Consider the following 20,466-nt stretch of genomic DNA (forward strand, 5'->3'; position numbering starts at 1 on the left):
GAATTTTACTTCAACTTTAAGAGGTCCCAAAGTAGTCGAAATTCGACTATAATTAATTGGAATTGTAAGTTTGTACATTATTATGATTGTATTTTATACTTCTATAATCACAAATTTCGCCAAGGCTACACTATAAAAATATTAATAAAGACAAACAATATTTAATCTATTCTCAATTTGACAACAGACGTCAAGAACAAAAGTTTGACAATAAATAGTACGCATGCGTGTGTGCGTGCGTCAAATACATGGTATGTAGTGTGTGTAATATTTTCTTTATTGATTTAATGTAACTTTTATGCATTATTTTAAAAAAATATTAGCATTGTGCACTTCTTCTCTATTATTTTCTATAAGTGTGGAAAATTTCATACTCGTCCGTCCGATCAATTTTCGTAAAAAGGGATACAAAGTTTTTGCTTCACGTATTAATATAGATTAATATAGATTCTACAGTACGCCAAAGCTTACTGGGGTAGAGAATTCTCAAACGAAGAGATGCACAAACAATATCTGCACTTATGATATTGGTACAGGCAAGTCATTCAATCCGGGCATACTATATATAGCCTTAGTTTTTGCACGAAGCTCGCCAAACTTGTTTTAGGTTGGCGAACAACCGGTTTTCTCGTAAAAGGAGTTCAATACATAAAATTCGCAGGGAAATACGTTGAAAACCGAAGAGATGTTTGTCGATTCCTGCTTAAATAAGGATAATATAATCGATATTATTTTACGATCTGTTCTCCGTATGTTTTGACTGATATTGATTGACTGGTGTTGTGGTCACATCGAAAGCAAATTATATAACCATAAAATATCATATTGACATTAAAAAAAGAACATTAGACAATACAAAACGATGCTGTTACGTCGGTTGTAAAGGAACACGTACCTACATATTATCAACTCTAGGCAATGAATCACTGCATGAATGCATTTCGTTATCCTGCGTACATTTCCACAGAAAAAAAAAACACAATTTTTATCAATACTATCCCAACGTTTATTTTCAAATTGTGACTAATGAATGATGACTAATTAATTTGCTTACTTACAAGCCGTTTGCCTTTAGAACTACGATATATTATTATTTTTTATTGCTTAGATGAGTGGACGAGCTCACAGCCCCTCCACTCATCCCAGAGCAAAAAAAAAGTAATATAATAAGAAAATGCTGTATTATGAAATTTCGTAATGGCACTAAAGATAAAATACTGTTATACGACAAGATTAAGTCGTCGTGGCCTAAAGGATAAGACATCCGTGCATTCGTATCTAGCGTTGCATCGGTGTTCGAATCCCGCTGGCGGGTACCAATTTTTCTAATGAAATACGTAAATAACATCGTGTAATAAAAATCAAACTCGCAAAACTATAATGTGTGTAATTACTGGTGGTGGAACCTCTTGTGAGTTCACCACCCTGCCTATTTCTGTCGGAAAAGCAGTAATGCGTTTCGGTTTGAAGGGCGGGACAGCCGTTGTAACAATACTGAGACCTTAGAATTGATATCTCAAGGTGGGTGGCGCATTTACGTTGTAGATGTCTATGGGCTCCAGTAACCACTTAACATCAGGTGGGCTGCGAGCTCGTCCACCATCTAAGCAATAAAAAAAAGAACGCTAAGAAAACTTTCGTATTCAGACGATGTGGGATTGGGGACGAAAAGACTTCTTGATTTTTGTCCCCAATTAATTTTTACACATCTGTAACGTCAACCCGAAGTATGAACATTCTTGAACAACTTCAAGCCGCCTTTTACGACGACAGGACGAAGGCTAATGTAGGCATTGAAAATAACTTTAATTTTATCCTTATGTTTATCTGGAGTCCAATTGGCCATGAAGAACTTGCAAAACCGTTCAGTATCCGCTGCAGATCTTGCAACGATTCCGCCACGAGGACAATGTATAGGTACCGATGCTGTTCGCTTTTAATACGCTCTTATTAGCTTCAGACGTATGTATGTAACGGAATCTTTGAACATGATTTTGACCCCCTTCAAACCTCGGATTCACTTGAAAATAAACCAATGAGAATTCAATAAAAATAAAAAAATTTAAAAAAATAAAATTCAACTAAAAAATGAAAAATAAATAATAGTTTAAAAAACTAACAAAATACGCTTTTATAGAAAATCAAACTAAAAAATAGAAAATAAATTTTAATAAATTTGAATTAAAAATAATGAAAATATCTGTTCATAAATTATTTATAACTACTGATACCATGCACTCCACGCTTTTTTTTTACAATAAAATAAAATTTTCTTACACTATTTAAACTATTTATTATACACTATTTAAGCTATTATTTATTTGTTATCATTTTAAAGTTAGTGTTTCCCATGTGGCCAGGTCTAAATGTTATCAAGACCCGTCCCGAAGTTTGTGAGTTATCTTAACATAACAATGAATGTTTTTAATTGTCGTATTAATTACATTCTCGTTTAAAAAATCTCTTGAAACCAGTTTTAGAAACCAATATATCCTCGATCTTAAAAATATAGTCTCATTATTAACAAGTATTTTGTATTTACATAGTTTCCTCCTGTTACAAATAGTTTATGAACTGTATTTATTTTTGTTCATCCGACTGGACAGCTAATTAGTTACAGCTAAATCTTGTAATCTATATATTAATACGTCAATTAAAAACTCTGTATCCCTTTTTACGAAAATTGCGCGGACGGAGGAGTATGAAATTTCCCACCACACTTATAGAAAATATAGAGAAGGAGTGCAAAATGTTAATATTTTTTTAAATTATGCCAAAAATTACATTAAATCAATAAAAAAAACATTACACACTATCATGTATTTGACGCGAAAACGCATGCATGCTATTTATTTAATGTCAAACTTTTGTGCCTGACGTCTGTGGTCAAATTGAGAATAGATTAAATATTGTTTGTCTTTATTAATACTTTTCTATAGTGTAGTCTTGGCGAAATTTATGATTATAGAAGCATAATAAATATAGTCTTTGAAAATAGAATCATAATAGTGTACAAACTTAGAATTTTAATTAATTAAAGTCGAATTTCGACTACTGCGGGACCTCTAGTGACATTTAATCTGCATAAGCCTACGTTTGACATAAGTGCAATACTGCTCCTGCTTGTGTAGCTCTCCTCTTTACTGAGGGTTGTGACTTCCTCTAAGCATCAATATCTCTTGTACGATTGTTCTCCATCTGCTGCGATCCTTGGCCTCGTGGAGGGCATCGTGGATATCCAGACAAGATTGAATTTGGTCCGACCATCACGTGGGACTGCTTCCTCTGGGACGTTTGCCCTCTATCTTGCCCGTAACCATCAGCAGCTCAAGGTTGTGACCCTCCTTTCGAGCAAGGTATCCAAAGAACTCCAATAGTCTACGAATGCATATTACTTTTATATGCATATACTTTTTTAATGGTGGTCCGCACGGGTAGTTACCACCAGCCTGCCTATTTCTGCCGTGCAGCAGTAATGCGTTTCGGTTTGAAGGGTGGGGCAGCCGTTGTAACTATTCTTGAGACTGTAGAACTTGTATCTCAAGGTGGGTGGCGCATTTACGTTGTAGATGTCTGTGGGCTCCAGTAGCCATTTAACACCGGGTGGGCTGTGAGCTCGTCTACCCATACAAGAAAAAGAAAAAAATGTGGAGGGTCTAATTTTAGCATCAAGCTCCTTTAGTATTGACACATTGGTGCGATAGACAGTCCATGGAATCTACAGCTATTTCCTTCAGCACCACATATGAAACCGTCTATGCGGTCTCTGTATGAATGTAATATGTAAACCACAATAATTATAGTTCTAGAAGATTGCGTAACCATGACGAGCCTTGGCGTGCTGCGTGGTCCCCATGCTGTGAAAACACAAAGCTACACACTTCTTCAGTTTTATTTACTTGTTATTATATTATTGTAATAGGTATATTATTGCATTGGAATAATTGATTATAATAACAATTTATTGTCACTCCACTGAAACATTAAGCCGTGCTAAGAAGCAATTTATTACATTTCTTTACATGTACCGGTCTCATATATTATATTTTTATTATTTCAGCATGTAATAACGATTTAATCGAATTATTGTAGCAAAATAATCATTTTGTTCCTCGTGTTTACATGGCCTTTTAACCTGACTTAGTTGTTAAAAAAAAAAACATTCAATAATAATTCGAAATAAAACAGGCAGGAATTTATCTATGCTTTGTGTTTTTTAGAACACACGAAATGAAACAAGAAGCCGTGATTTGCGATTTTATTACTAAGTCAAAGTCGTCGTAGTTTAAAAAACAAGAAAATGGCCGTTTCAAATCAAATCAAATCAAAAAAAAAATATTCAACATAAATGAAAGTACATACTTGTTGAACGTCTAAAAGGACTACTGACAATTCACAAAAACTAGCCTCCGTCCTGAGAAGAACTGGCAAGAAACTCAGCGGACATGTCTTTTTTTTTTTTTTTTTTCTATTCATTTTTACAATGAATATTATAACGTAACAATTATTGCAATATTGAAATGTCCGGAGCGAGCAACTCATTCCCACTTTGTGCAATCTTCTAGATAATCATTGACTTTATAGTAAGCTTTATTGCACAGAAGTTCTTTAATAGTTTTCTTAAACCTATGTATATGTAGGTTCTGAACATCTTGTGGGATTTTGTTGTACAGGCGCACCTTTTTTTAGGAAGGAAGGAATACTGGTGGCGCGAAGGCCTTTCCAATTTCACCAGGAGAGGTGGGCGACTAAGGGCTCACCTAGGAGGGGTAGGATTTGCTCCCCGGTAACCGTACTCGTCGAACTCGGCAAAGAGTTTGACGTGCAACCTAACCTAAACGTCAGCCCGTTGAGTTTCTCGCCGGATCTTCTCAGCGGGTCGCGATTCCTATCCGGTAGTAGATTCATTCGCGAAGCCTCTACTCTTGAGTTGTTAGATCTCGCTCGAAGGCGCTCGGGTAGCTGTTAGCAAATCCCGCCCCTTCTGGCTGTGAGCTCGTCTAACCATCTAAGCAATAAATAAAAAAAATACATATAAAAAAAAGGAATAAATAAATAAAAAGGCAGAGCTACATGGCGGAATCGGACGGAGTCACGATCCTCAGCAATGAGGGACCGATTGAAGAGAGACACTATGACAAGAAAATATGAATGCACATTGAAATACATTCCTACTGTGCTACTATAGTTAACGATGTAATTAAATTCGTTTTGATTACTGGGAATTATAGCATGATTGTAAACCAATCAGTATCAAATAGACTCCCGCATCAAGCAAGATATGTAATTTAAGTAGTTCGGAAACCACAGCTTGCGATACAGAGCACGCTTGTCTTGTATACACAAGGAAAAAGCCGGTGCGGTTTATTAATTAATGCATTTGCATTCAGGCTTGCGGCATCACCAAGCCAACGACTTTGAAAGCCGATTCGATTATTTAAGTTGCTTCTCATAATAATTTTACAGTAAAACATTTACATATCGGCGGGTGAAAGACTATTTGGTTTAAGCTACATTTTTACAACTTTACAGGAAAGCCATTTAAAGTTTAAAAATTGGAAAAAATATCATAACAAAAAAACTTCTTCAGCTATTTGAATGTGGTGAACATAATTGAAGTTTAATTAAAAATATCGAATATTTGATAGTAATACCAAAAAAAGGACCTTTAATTACAAAGATCCTCGTCCTCGAGTCGTGTTCCTCATGTCTGAGGGTCGTGACCACCATCACCCATGAGCTTCAATCTTAAGATCTTTTTCCACTTTCCCCTCTCCACGGCGTCATGCAGCGCGCCGTACACTGTACTGTCCAAAGCGATGCGGATCTGATCGGACCAACGAGTCTGGCTGCGGCCTCTAGATCTGTTGCCTTCAACTTTCCCTGTGATCATAAGTTTTTCCATTGAAATTTTCCATTTTTTTTTTTTATTAATGCCACTGGGCATCAAAATCAGACTGTCTACTGTATGTCTGAAGCGGATCCTCGAATATTTTGGTCACATTGCGAGGAAAGACGGCGATAACCTGGAAAAACTTACAAAGATAAATGTCGCGTATTAACCGTAATGTCGCCTAATAACACAAAATCGGTCAATCAAACACTACTTAAATAAACAGGTTTAATTCAGACGCACAAGACGAGCTCACGGCCCACCTGGTGTTAAGAGGCTACCGGAGCCCATAGACATTACAACGTAAATGCCGCCACCCACCTTGAGACATGAGTTCTATGGTCTCATTTTTAACAATACAACGGCTGCGCCTTGCCGTTCAAAACGAAACGCATTACTGCTTCACGGCAGAAATAGACAGGGTGGTGGTACCTACCCGTGCGGATTCACAAGACGTCCTACCACCATTAAAAAGGAAATGTAAAATGTAAATATATAAGGATTATAACATAACTATTGCAATATTAAGTTACGATCAGCTCGCTTCGCTGAGTTTCCTTTTGTATTGAAATTCTAATTTATGCAATACCTCGTTCGGGTGCGTTCGAGGCTATTACTGCACTAGAGGCAGATATTAAACAATAAATTAACCAACGACAAACTTCAACAAAAGAACATGCTATCGACATTAGGGTGGATGTTTATGTCATAATTGGTTACCAAGCTTGTGAATTCGTGAGGGATGTGGATATTCACGACCACTTGGAACTCGATTCCATCAGCAAGTATTGTTACGCCGGTAAGAGTAACGCCATCTATCGCCGAATGTCGAAGGATCTAGTAGCACCTAGAACGATCGAGAAGTACAACGCCATCTATTGTCAGATAGCGGAAACACAATGCTAGAGATGTGTTGAATATTCTCGATAATTTTAGGGATGGGGTATCGACTATAAAAGCGTTACAGAGATGGCACGGAGTCAGCCAGTAATCGGAATTACTCGAAGCGAAACAGCGAACGGATCACCTGAAGCGAAGCAGAAGACGCGAATTGAGAATTTTAAAGTGTTCGTGAAATGTTCTAAGTGTTGAATACAGTTTTTAGTTGTACTTTGATGGAATATTATTTGTCCCGAACCCTAGCGCGTAACAGTATTTAAAGATAGCGTCGATGTGCCATTTCGCGAAAACGGCGCGTCACGGGAACCCTCTCATCGTGACCGCTGGAAGTTAAATACCAGATGCTGTGGATTGAACGGTAGACAGTCGCCGTCGCCCAAACCACGGCATTTCTGTTCCTCCCGATTCACTATAGGTGCGTTTAGGCACTCCAAGCACCGGCCATCGTTCTCATCCCACCCGTCTAATGCGACGAAAAGTTTGGCGAGCAAATTGACCCTAAGATACAACCCATTGAGTTTCTCGCCGGATCTTCTCAGTGGGGTTCGGATCTGGTGGTAGATTCTGCGAAGCACTGCTCTTCCTAAGGATGGTAAGCTAATCGCACGGTGAAGCTAGTATAACCTCTCAAATTTAACAGCATAGGTAGGTATAAAGAAAAGCTCATGAAGTTTCCGAAGACATCACACAACGTGATCACCGCCACATAATAGATTCACGTCAGGAAGATAAAGCAACACGTCTACCTTAAGGGCGAATAGAGAGTAGGCAATAGGAGGATACTACTGTAGATGGCTGGTGTTGAGGTAAATAGCATTATATTTAGTCGCTTAATTAATAACCAGATATACTATATACAGTTTACTATATACTATATATACAGTTTTGCGGGGCATGTTTTGAATGTAAGTGTAACTTTTTATGAATAAATATATTACATACATACATACATACTTATGATTTAAAACGTCGGCTATTTCATCGCATTTCTTTTTCGTTATTTTCTTAATTCTTCTTTAACCCATCTACAATCTATTGGCGCTCGAAGGGAATGCTAGCACTAGCAGGAGAAAAACAAGAGAAGAGGAGAAGAAGCAGCTAGGAAAGTACCTACGTGAGTCTAAGCTAAAAAAAATCGGTCTAAATCGTAAAATTAAAAATTAAATTTGTTTTATGAAATGGCGGGAAAACGTAAAATGCTGTTGCGATGCCTACACTCAAAGCCAGTCTCAACTCGTTATCTAATTAATTAAAAAAAAACTGATAAAAGTGGACAAATGAAAAGTTTTCTTAATGTGTCGTTTAATTTTAAAAATAACCCTAATATCATCCATAATTTTATCTTTTTTTTTTATCCTACGTAAGCTGATAGCCTTGAGAATTGAATAACTGTAGATATTTCATGCAATGTATGTAACTTAAATGTATCTTTGGATGCATCAGCTATTAAGTATTTTGTTATTGTTTAGTTGTAAGTAAGTACGAACTGTTTAAAAGCAACCCTTGACTGAACTTTGTCGTTATTATGGTTTCTTTAATGTGTAATTTATATTTAGTTCATGTTGAGCAGTTCTTTATTGATTACTATTAGGTTAAGATGTTACGGTTTCATGGAGATGTTAATTGTACATGTAAAATTTGATGGCCTCATTGTTGGCTATGAACTTTTGTAGTTCATGGTGGGCGGAATGTTCACCCTGTTTTTTCCAACTCCTAAAACCGTCACTAGAGAGCGCTGTAATACGCAAATCCGTTGTCATGATACCCTTTGATATTTCAGCGTAACCTTAACGAGTAGGTGAGCTCACGGGGCTCAAACCGGAGTGATGCTAACACTGACCCTAGCAAGAGAAGTGCTTTGCAGAATCTACCACCGGATCAGAAACGCGACCCACTGAGAAGATTCGGCGAGAAACTCAGTGGGCTGTGTCTATGGGTTAATACGCCCGTCGAGCCCTTCGTCGCAAGCGACGGGTTCTACGAGGACGGTGACGGGTGCTTGTGGTACCTAAAAGCACCGTTAATGGATCGGGAGGATCCGTAATGACGTGTTTTGGGCGACGTCGACTGTTTACCATTCGGTCTACAGGTTCGGGTATGTTCATTTTATCACTGCGATATACTCTTAACGTAGTGTACTTTGTCTTCTAAATCTAAAATGAAATATCCTATGTATTTAAAAATTTCGATTCTTATTTGATATTGATTTATGAGCACGTGTTTGTTTAGTTAGTTACGATCGTTGTAACGATACGGATCGATACGATCGATATAGATATAGTTTTAACATCGCGTGTTATGTGTTCTTATCGATAAAGCCGATTCTTAGCTGTCGTTTACTCGGAATAATATGATAATATGACATAGTGCATTTTTTTCCTACCTAAGCTGGTAGCCTTGAGAGAGAGGCTATGCCAGCGTAACCTAACGAGTAGGTGAGCTCTCGGGGCTCTAACTTGGGGGTGTTGCTAACACTGGCCCTAGCAAGAACAGTGTTTCGCAGAGTCTACCACCGGATTAGAAATGCGATCCACTGAGAAGATCCGGCGAGAAATTCAGTAGGCTGTGTCTGTGGGTTAATTTACTCGCCGAGCTCTTCGTCGCAAGCGACGGATTCGACGAGAACGATGACCGGATGGATATATTGTCTCTCCCCAATTTACAGGAAAAAATACTTCTCAAGAAATTGTTTTATTCATTTTTTTATTATGAATCGCGCGGACCCGTCCTCACTTCGCTTCGGGAACTACAGTTCCAGTAAATGACAATTTAGTATTGATCTTATTGAATATTCTTTTATATAAATCTGGTCCTCGCTGACGTTGGAATGGAGTAACAAATACAAATAGAAAAAAAAACGTAACAAACCAAAAATCTAATCATTCCTCTTTTTAAATTAGTTAAAATTATTTTGGCGACAATGGCTTACAAATAAAAGATAGATATATGCCGTCACAGGCTTTTTTGCAGGTCTATTTGACATAAACATTTCCATATTACATTAAATACGAGTACAAACGTTAAAATTATTTATATAAAATCCACAGACTAAAAAATAAGTTTCAAGCTTTTAGCTCTAAAAATTACGATACTTCCATACTTTGTCGTCGTCGTGGCCTAAAGGATAAGACGTCCGGTGCATTCGTATCTAGCGATGCATCGGTGTTCGAATCCCGCAGGCGGGTACCAATTTTTCTAATGAAATACGTACTTAACAAAATGTTCACGATTGACTTCCACGGTGAAGGAATAACATCGTGTAATAAAAATGAAACCCGCAAAATTATAATTTGCGTAATTACTGGTGGTAGGACCTCTTGTGAGTCCGCACGGGTAGGTACCACCGCCCCGCCTATTTCTGCCGTGAAGCAATAATGAGTTTCGGTTTGAAGGGTGGGGCAGCCGTTGTAACTATACTGAGATCTTAGAACTTATATCTCAAGGTGTGTGGCGCATTTACGCTGTAGATGTCTATGGGATCCAGTAACCACTTAACACCAGATGGGCTGTGAGCTCGTCCACACATATAACAATAATAAAAAAAAAAATACAACTTTTCATCCCCCTTTCAGTCATTTGTTATCCTTTTTTCACAATAAAAAGTAGCGTATGTCCTTTCTCAGGCTCTAGGCTGTATGTGTACCAAATTTCACTGAAATCGGTTTCAGTGGAATATTTATGATATTAGTATGGATGCAGTAACTTTTACTTTTTTTTAAAAATAATGACATGGTTCAATAGCAATGATTGCGAGCACATAAGTCCCAAACAGGGCGATTTTTTTGGCGTCACATATCATAATACTAAACAGTAGTAAGTAAAAGCTTGAATATTTAATTTTAAGCTCTCGAAATTTCTCACCGCTGCTCTCGCTAAAGTTTAGTGAAAACTTAGTTTTTTCTGGCAAGCTGAGCTTTATTGCCAGAGACAGAACGCCGAGACCCAACCTGCTTATGCTTATGCTTATGCTTATGCTTATGCTTATGCTTATGCTTATGCTTATGCTTATGCTTATGCTTATGCTTATGCTTATGCTTATACTGGCATACTTGTTTTTTCGTCAGAATATTAAAATAAATGCAGTTTCGATCATCGATATTTAAACGATGATTTTAATATCGATTTTAATGTCGTTTTTTGAATGACATCAACGGCTTATCGCTTTTTCTGTTATCAAAATACTGAAGGACTTTATCAATCGGTACTCCGAAGACTTATCACTCGATGCGGTTTTGATTCGTTTTAAATGAATACGTTTAAGGAGCAGACTAGCGCGGCGATATCATCATAAAGTATTCTGGAGAGACGAGATTAGATACGAATGAACTGAGTGGCTTAACAGGCGCTGTCGACAATACATGTCATGAAAACGAGTATTAAGTAAATGTTTTGCTGTCATAAAAAGCTTAAAACAAATAGTCGATAGTGGCAGACTGCATGAAAAGCAAATAATTATGTCATAGCTCGAGTGTGGGGAGATCCGCCCGGTCATCGTTCTCGTCGCACCCGTTAATTAGGGCCCGACGAGTAAATTAACCCACAGACACAGCCCACTGAGTTTCTCGCCGGATCTTCTCAGTGGGTCGCGTTTCCGGCCCGGTGGTAGATTCTGCGAAGCACGGCTCTTGCTAGGGTTCGTATTAGCAACGCCGTCAAGTTTGAGCCTTATGAGCTCACCTACTAGTTAAGGTTACGCTGAAATAGCCTCTCAAGGCTATCAGCTTAGGTAGGAAAAAAAAGGGAGATCCGGGTTGATTTGGCATGTTTGTACAACCCAAGATAAGACTAATCAGTTTCTTTGGCAACCGGCTCTCCTGGGTTAGAAAGGTATCCAGGAGTAATTCTGGATACAGCTACATAAGTCCGCCCTCGCATAAAATCAGTGTGTGATCGCGCTGCATTTATCCTATAAGCGAAATAACATCCCTTTCCATCCCCCCATCCCTTTGTAACGTGGCGAGGTGAGATTTTGAGATTGGGAGAGGCCTATTTACAGCAGTGGATAGCTATGGGTTGATGATGATAATGATGAGGTGAGATGAGGCGAGTGTGGTGGTAGGCGCAGCCCACACACACGTGCCTTCCCTCAAATGGACCAGTGTCGCTTTCAGCATCCCCGTCGGAGCGTCGTCGTACGAGACTCCGCTGCTATTTATACCTTCTCCTATTTATTTTGGAGTGGCGACGTGAGACGAAAAGACATGTCCTTACGGCACCACCCGTTCTACTTTCAGTGCTATTGAACGTAACTAATAGCAGCAACCAAATAGCAAATCGTACTCGTCGAGCTCGCTAAAGAGCTCGAAATTAATTTTAACCCATAGCATCAACTTGATAATTTTCTTGCTGGACCTTCTCAGCGGGCCGCAAATCCGATTTGATAATACTCGCACTCGCAAAACAACTGCCCTTGAAATCGTCGTCATGACCCTTTGTATTCGCCCAAATGTCCTAAGCAAGGAGCCATGACTCTGGACTACAACACTAGTTTAACTGGAAAGGCAAATAGCACGACGCTATTAGCCAATCACAATCCGGTCTGAAAAGATATTAGGTATAACGTTTATATTTCTCAGAACTCTATTCATTTTGAATAATATCTTTATTCATATGTCACAATTACCCTAACCTTTTACGTCGTAACCACGAGGACTAAACTATGCGAATATATCCGAAATCGTTAAGTGAAAATAGTGGTAGGACCTCTTGAGTCCGCAGGGCAGGTACCACCACCCTGCCTATTTCTGCCGTGAAGCAGTAATGCGTTTCGGTTTGAAGGATAGGGCAACCGTTGTAACTATACTGAGACCTTAGAAGTTATATCTTATATCTTAAGATAGGTGGCGCGTTTACGTTGTGGATGCCTATGGGCTCTAGTAACCACATAACACCAGGTGGGCTGTGAGCTCGTCCACTCAATTAAGCAATAAAAATATTCTCCGGCACTCCCTACATTATTATCTGTGAAACAATAGAGGAGATAAGCGATAAAACGTGTAGTAATAATCGCGTCACGCGCGGTCGGTATCTACTGTATTCACAATATGATCTCGAGCGATCAGAGCTTGTGTTTGATGTTGCCGAATTTGTAGATTATAAAAGTCAGAGACTAAAGACAGCTTCATTCGTGCTTGTAATGCGAGAGATTAGGCTTTAAAGTAAGCGATGCTTATTCGCATCTGAATGCATACAGCCCTACCCTCACGTTGTAGTGAGTGGACAACGTTCTTATTCTTCTTAGTTTTTTATGTTTTATTGCTTAGATGGGTGGACGAGCTCACAGCCCACCTGGTGTTAAGTGGTTACTGGAGCCCATAGACATCTACAACGTAAATGCGTCACCCACCTTGAGATAAAGTTCTAAGTTCTCGAGTATTGTTATATAGTCGTGTCCGTCATGACTGATGACTGTGTTTGCTGGTCATTATTCTCTACACGAACATATTCCAGCCATCATTTCCCGTCCATCAAGTTCCTCATCGTAGAATTCTCGAGGAAGTTCTTCACATTTTGCCTTCTGTATCGTCCAATGATTCCAAACTTACTTCCTCCCTTTTTATAACGTGGTTAGAATAACTCAGTAGGCACTGTTCGAAGATTGTGGTAATGTGGATTGGATGATTGTGCGTGTGGAATCGCAATTTAATTTTGAGTTCTTACAGTATCGACTGGTGCTTAGCGGTCCAAGGTATTCTCAGCAAATGCCTCCAGAACCAAATTTCGAAGGAGAATAAAGAAGTCAGCAGTGGAGTCTCTTTTGTCGTATTTTCTTAAGTTGTGTCATGACAATTCCTCTTTATCCAATTTCAAACATTTACAAATTAGAATTAGAGCTTACTGGTGGCAGGACCTCTTGTGAGTCCGCGCGGGTGGGTACCACCACTCTGCCTATTTCTGCCGTGAAGCAGTAATGCGTTTCGGTTTGAAGGGTGGGGCAGCCGTCGTTACTATACTTGAGACCTTAGAACTTGTATCTCAAGGTGGGTGGCGCATTTACGTTGTGGATGTCTATGGGCTCCAGTAACCACTTAACATCAGGTGGGCTGTGAGCTCGTCCACCCATCTAAGCAATAAAAAAAAAGATAATGAGTAAATTAAAATTAATTTTACGGTTCACCATAATCTCGCGTTTTTCATTATCATTTTAGCATTCCCGATGTTTCGAATACTTTTTACTGTTTTCGTGGTCAACTAACCGTGACGTAGTTTCAATAACGTCTGCAACTCGTAAAAATCGAAGAAGAATAGTAAACCTGTGTATTTGTTTTGTTAATATTAAAAGGAGCCAACGAAATTAAATCTTATCTTATAGCTTTAAACGAGCAATCCTTGTATATTAATATGTCGTCGCGGGTGCCAGGGATGGCTGAGCGGTAATTTCCGTCATCACTCGTATTCGATTGAACTCAGTTTAGTCAATAAAACTTTTTGAATAATAATTATTGAAACTCAACACACACAACTTTCACAATGACAGGGTAAACCGACAGTTTCGTTCCACATACCGACAGACCGACTGACTGACTGACTGACTGACTGCCAGAGACTCACTGACTGAGACGGACGGACCGAATGACTGTCTGACACGGAATGCCACGACTCTGTCCACGTACCGCCATTTTATACTGTGGCGTTACGGAGTCTACCCTACATTTTGTGATATTTCTCAAAACAACATTTCATCATTTAAAATAATAGTCAAAACAACGTCTTAACATTACTAAAAGTCGTTAACCACGACAAATATATACCCGACATCTATTGGCGAATAATAATACTATTTTTCTTAATTGAGGGCAACTAACCGCTTTAAAGACACAACAAGATGGCGTTATCAAAAAAAAAACGAGCAAAGCTCGGTCATCGTCTAGTTGTAATAATATGTCAAACAAGTCTGGCAATGACGTCTCCTCACTCGTTTCTAAATCTTATTGGAACAATCTCGTATTGATCTAAGTGAATGACCTTGGATTTCTCGAGGTTACGAAAACTGTCACAGCTATTGTTGAGCCAATTCATTACGGAATACAGATTTTCACTGCGAATCAACAGAACGACTTTCATATCTAGACTAATATTATAAAGCTGAAGAGTTTGTTTGTTTGAACGCGCTAATCTCAGGAACTTACTGCTCGAATTTGAAAAATTATTTCGGTGTTAGATAGCCCATTTATCGAGGAAGGCTATATAACATCACACTGAGACAAATAAATATAAGCGGAGCACCAATAAAGAATGTTTCAAAATCGGGTTTTTTTCCCTTTTGAGAGTTCCGCTGCGTGCGCTGCAGAAACGGTTAAAGTTTCGCTAAAGTAATGTATGAGAGAATTGTTTCCCTTCAAAATATCTAAAAAAAAGTCCGCGACAGCATATGTCTATATATTAAAGTTGGCTCACTATAACGTTTTTTTTTCTAACCTATTTGTTCTAAAATAAAGCATTATTTGTGAACTATTTATTCCACGCAGACGAAGTCGCGGGCAAAAGCTAGTTAATGTATAAAAATAGGTTTGCGCACAGTAAAGTACTCCTTTTTCATCATGTGGGTTTTTCGTGGCAATATAGATTTTAATAGAGCTTATTTAAAAGCAAACAAGCTGACATGGTATTGTAAGGTTACCGGAGCCGTAACAATTATAACCTCCAAACCTCAAAAATTTTTGTATCCTCGTGTGAGCTCACAATGGTTGAGTCATAAAGATCTCTCAGGGTTTTCATAATCATTTAATAGCAGATAAACCGTAAAAACGTCTGGGGCTATTCACGGCAACGAACATGAGCGATAATAAAAACATACGAATATTTTTCCTCGTCAAAAAGCATTCGCATGTTGCAGCATACCTAGCTAGCGTCTCGACAATTTAAACAAAACTTTTAGATCCAATCAAACAGAGACATGTGTTCCGCACTTAGAGAAGGCGGCACGATATGAGAACCCTCTTGTCGTGGCCGCTGGAAACACTACATGCCCGATCCTGTAGACCGAATGGTAAACAGTCGACGTCGCCCAAAGCACCTCATTACGGATCCTCCCGATCCATTAACGGTGCTTTTCGGCACCACAAGCACCGGTCACCATCCCGTCGCTTGCGACGAAGGGCTCGACGAGCGAATTAACCCATAGACACAGCCCACTGACACAAGCAACATTAGTTTGCCCACTGAGTTTCTCGCCGGATCTGCTCAGTGGGTCGCGTTTCCGATCCGGTGGTAGATTCTGCGAAGCACTGCTCTTGCTAAGGGTCAGTGTTAGCAACACTCCGGTTTGAGCCCCGTGAGCTCACCTACACACGTTAGGGCGAAGCTGAAATAGCCTCTCAAGGTTATCAGCATAGATAGGGAAAAAAAAGCGTGTTCCGAAAATCGGTATTCAGTAATATTATTTGTAAAATCTAAAATAGTAAAAATTTCTTCTGAGATTAGTAGAGCACGTGAAGACAGAATGAAGTCGGGTCACCGAAATTACATACATATCGAACGACGGCATCGACCCTCTCCAAATGGGAATTAATTATTCAGTCGCCCGCACCTCCGGGGGCTTAGTATTACAATTCTAATTAAAATAATACGACTGGTCAATAAAAAATACGGAATCCCGAGTGCGATTTTCGAACGAAATCAGTTTTTTTTTTTTTTATCTTTGTGGTACACCAATAAATATACATTAAATACAAAAAGACACAATTGGCGGTCTTATCGCTAAGAGCGATCTCTTCCAGACAACCATCAGGTGGACAAGAATCATTTGGAAACGAATTACGCACCGTGTACCAGTGAAATATACTTATTTATATATGTTACGGTAAAAGTAGATATTGCGGCAAATATACACATTTTCCGGTAAATTGCCTCCCCACATTTGCCTCCTCGTTTGGGTAATGTGCATTCAACTAACATTTACAATTTCAAAGAAGGAAAATGCACATTGAATTCACAATGACCATATTGTTTTGGTAAATGTGAGCACGGCATACAAAAGGTTGTATGATGCTAAGTTCTCTAATGCTGACATCTTTTGCTTGTCACTTGTAGCATATAGAAAAGCTATTTTAAAATATTTATAAGGTGATTTAGCGCGATAAGTATTATAGTTTTATAGTGTAAGTTAATGTATAAAATAATATGTGCGTATTGTGTTGCTTTTGTCTTTTTATAATTTAAATTTCTAAATTTCTCTTCTTGTTCACTTTCTACTTATATGTGATTTTGATTGTGGAAACATTTTTGGTTATTGTTTTAGCTATATTTTTTTTAAATATTATATCTTTGTATTGTACTGTTTGTTTCCCAAATAAATAAAAATACGAAATCGCAAGTCCTAGTAATGTGGTGCGCGTGCGCATGCGCACCACTACAACCTTACCTTTTTTTTTTTTCTTTTTTTTTCGGGCCGGGGGCCGAACCTCCTACGAGGTCCCCGCGCCTAGGGGGCGCGCGGGGTATGTGAGACTCAACGATCTGCAGGTGTTGAGAGCAGATCGCGGGCCCAAGGATTTTAGGGCCCACCCACTAAACGACTCCCCTGCACTCTTACACCCGACGTCCGACTAACCTAACCTCCGACATATTAACTATATAATATGCAAAGAAAAGTATGTTTTGTTTGTCATTTACATTTTTTTATTAAAATAAATTTCGTTATTAAAGCCTTTTGTATTATGTTTAATTAAATAAATATTTTTTACTGCAACAACATTAATAATTTATTTGTATTTTTCTTCAACTTTTCTTAAAACATGACGGTAATAGTATACATTTACCAAAACGTGAAAGCAAGAGTACACATTTGCCGGGAAATGTACATATACATTATATTCAGTTCACATATACCTAACTTTTTGGCAAATGTGCACATTTACCGGAAAATGAGTACATTAGCCGCAATATCTACTTTTACTGTAACATACCTAGTCTTGCCATAAATACTGAGACAAAGGAAAAAAAAAATCTATTGCAAATAACATTTATTACTTTTACACTGTGTTAGTTTAATACATAAATATAAAACAATTTAAAGTATAAAAAGCTTATTCGAAGTGGTCTCCATTGGCTGCAATTCAGTCCTTTAAACGTTGAGGCCAGTTATCAATAGAAGCACGCACCTTTCCATGGCAAAAATTTTCACTGCCAATCGTACGGATTGTTTTATGGACTCCAAATAATCATGGCGTTTAGAGCAAGCGGTACTCTCTAAAACTGACCATAAGTAATGCGTTTCGGTTTGAAGGGTGGGGCAGCCGTTGTACTGTGAAAACTGAAACAGAATTCATACCTCAAGTTAGATGGTGGTATTTACGTGGTTGATATCTGTGGATAGATATATCTGGATGTGTTCCAATTAACAAGCAAGAAAAAGAATAAGAAAAAAAAAAAAGTTGAAACCTCTTTTATTTCTCCTCAGCTCGCGAAAATGCTAGTCGCTCGAACAAACTTTTAAGATACGTCATGTTCCTCATAAAAACAAGTAGTATATAAGTGTACATTGTATTGTGAACATTGAATTGAATAAACGCTAGCACACCACTTCGATAAAGCGGCACGACACGAGAACCCTCTCATCGTGGCCGCCGGTAACTACATTCCCGATCCTGCGGACAGAATGGAAAGCAGTCGACGTCGCCCAAAACACGTCATCTCGGATCCGCCCGATCCACTAACGGTGCTTTTAGGTAATTCAAGCACCGGTCACCGTTCTCGTCGAACCCGTCGCTTGCGACGAAGGGCTCGACGAGTAAACTAACTCTCAGACACAGCCCACTGAGTTTCTCGCCGGTTCTTCTCAGTGGGTCGCGTTTCCGATCCGGTGGTAGATTCTGCGAAGCACGGCTCTTGCTAGGGTTCGTGTTAGCAACATCGTCAGGTTGAGCCCCGTGAGCTCACCTACTAAAGTTAGGGTTACGCTGACATAGCCTCTCAAGGCTATCAGCTTAGGAAGGAAAAAAAAAAAAAAAAAAAAAAAGCTAGCACAGACTAAAAAAAGTGTTTTTTTTTTAAACCAACAATCACAGGAAGTGATGTGTCAGCTTCCTAAACTGACTTTACGTTGGCAAACGTGACTCAGTAGGCACTAGCTGTGTGCTTAGTGCGACTTTTTTAACGTTCTCGATAGCGTGAAAGTTAACCCAATTTGGATGCAGTTGGAACAGCGCCCCTAACGGCAAACGTAGGCAAACGATCCCATTTCATACAAATATGAGCTAACTTTTACCCAATCGAGAATGTTAAAAAACTGTTCATTAATATTCCGTTTTTCATTTCGTATCATTTATTATCAGGTGATTCATTAAATTCACAATAATTAGGTAGGTACTTAACGTTTAAGCTTGTTGCCACATGCCAGGTGTATACGCTTGTACTGGCTCGTAAACATTATTACACGGAAACTTTTTATTTATTAACATGATAAATATTCATTTAGCTAGTTTAATTTAATTAAATACACATGATAGATACGTGAACGAATACACGAAGGAAAGTTTTAATTTATTATTATCAACCCATTCATACTGTATCAACATCGTGTGTCATATAGATAATACTTAGATCGTTGAAAAACAAAACTTGTAATTGAACATAAATTGTAACTTTTTTTTATTTTTTTATTGCTTAGATGGATGGACGAGCTCACAGCCCACCTGGTGTTAAGTGGTTACTGGAGCCCATAGACATCTACAACGTAAATGCGCCACCCACCTCGAGATATAAGTTCTAAGGTCTCAGTATAGTTACAACGGCTACCCCACCCTTCGAACCGAAACGCATTACTGCTTCACGGCGGAAATAGGCGGGGTGGTGGTACCTGCATGTGCGGACTCCCAAGAGGTCCTACCACCAGTGATTACGCAAATTATAATTTTGCGGGTTTGATTTTTATTACACGATGTTATACCTTCACCATGGAAGTCAATCGTTAACATTTGTTGAGTACGTATTTCATTAGAAAAATTGGTACCCGCCTGCGGGATTCGAACACCGGTGCATCGCTACATACGAATGCACCGGACGTCTTATCCTTTAGGCCACAACGACTTTAAAGCAGGACTAACACCGGAGAGGCTTTTAAAGGCAAATTAAAAAGGTTATCTCGTAAATTAGATTTTTTTCTTTTTCCTTAATCGTAACTAGGACACAGCACGCAAAGGCGGATGCACTAAGATTTCCTCAAAACGCCAATTGCTATCTCGATTTTTTGTTCGCTTTACCTGTTAATTTTAATGTTCAAAGGTTAATGATTACTTAGAAATCACAGCATGAATGACGCTACCCACACCGAAACATTACTTCAGTGTACATTATTAGTTACAATAATAAATTTACACACGAATTAGCAGCATTTTTGTAACTACTCGTACGGGATTAGGTACAATACGCCAAACCACAAATAATTACGATTTCTTTTTCTACGACTTCTGTAGTTTTAATTCTATTACACGGTTATATTCATTCATCGTCAAGTGATGTCTGGACTTTTATATCAATTGCTTAATAATTACGGATAAATTAATTAGTTCACGTTTGATTTCATTACGCGTTGTTATTTCTTTATCGTGGTAGTTAGTCATTCGTGAACATATTGTGTAAGTACGTAGTCCTTGAACAAAGTGTTTGTCTCCCGAACTTAAGAACTGGCTTAGTCTTTTGATGCGTGTACTTCTTCTCTCTTCTTCTCTTCT

Source organism: Bombyx mandarina, chromosome 20 (genome assembly GCF_030267445.1).
Source record: "Bombyx mandarina strain Sakado chromosome 20, ASM3026744v2".
Classification (NCBI taxonomy): Eukaryota; Metazoa; Arthropoda; class Insecta; order Lepidoptera; family Bombycidae; genus Bombyx; species Bombyx mandarina.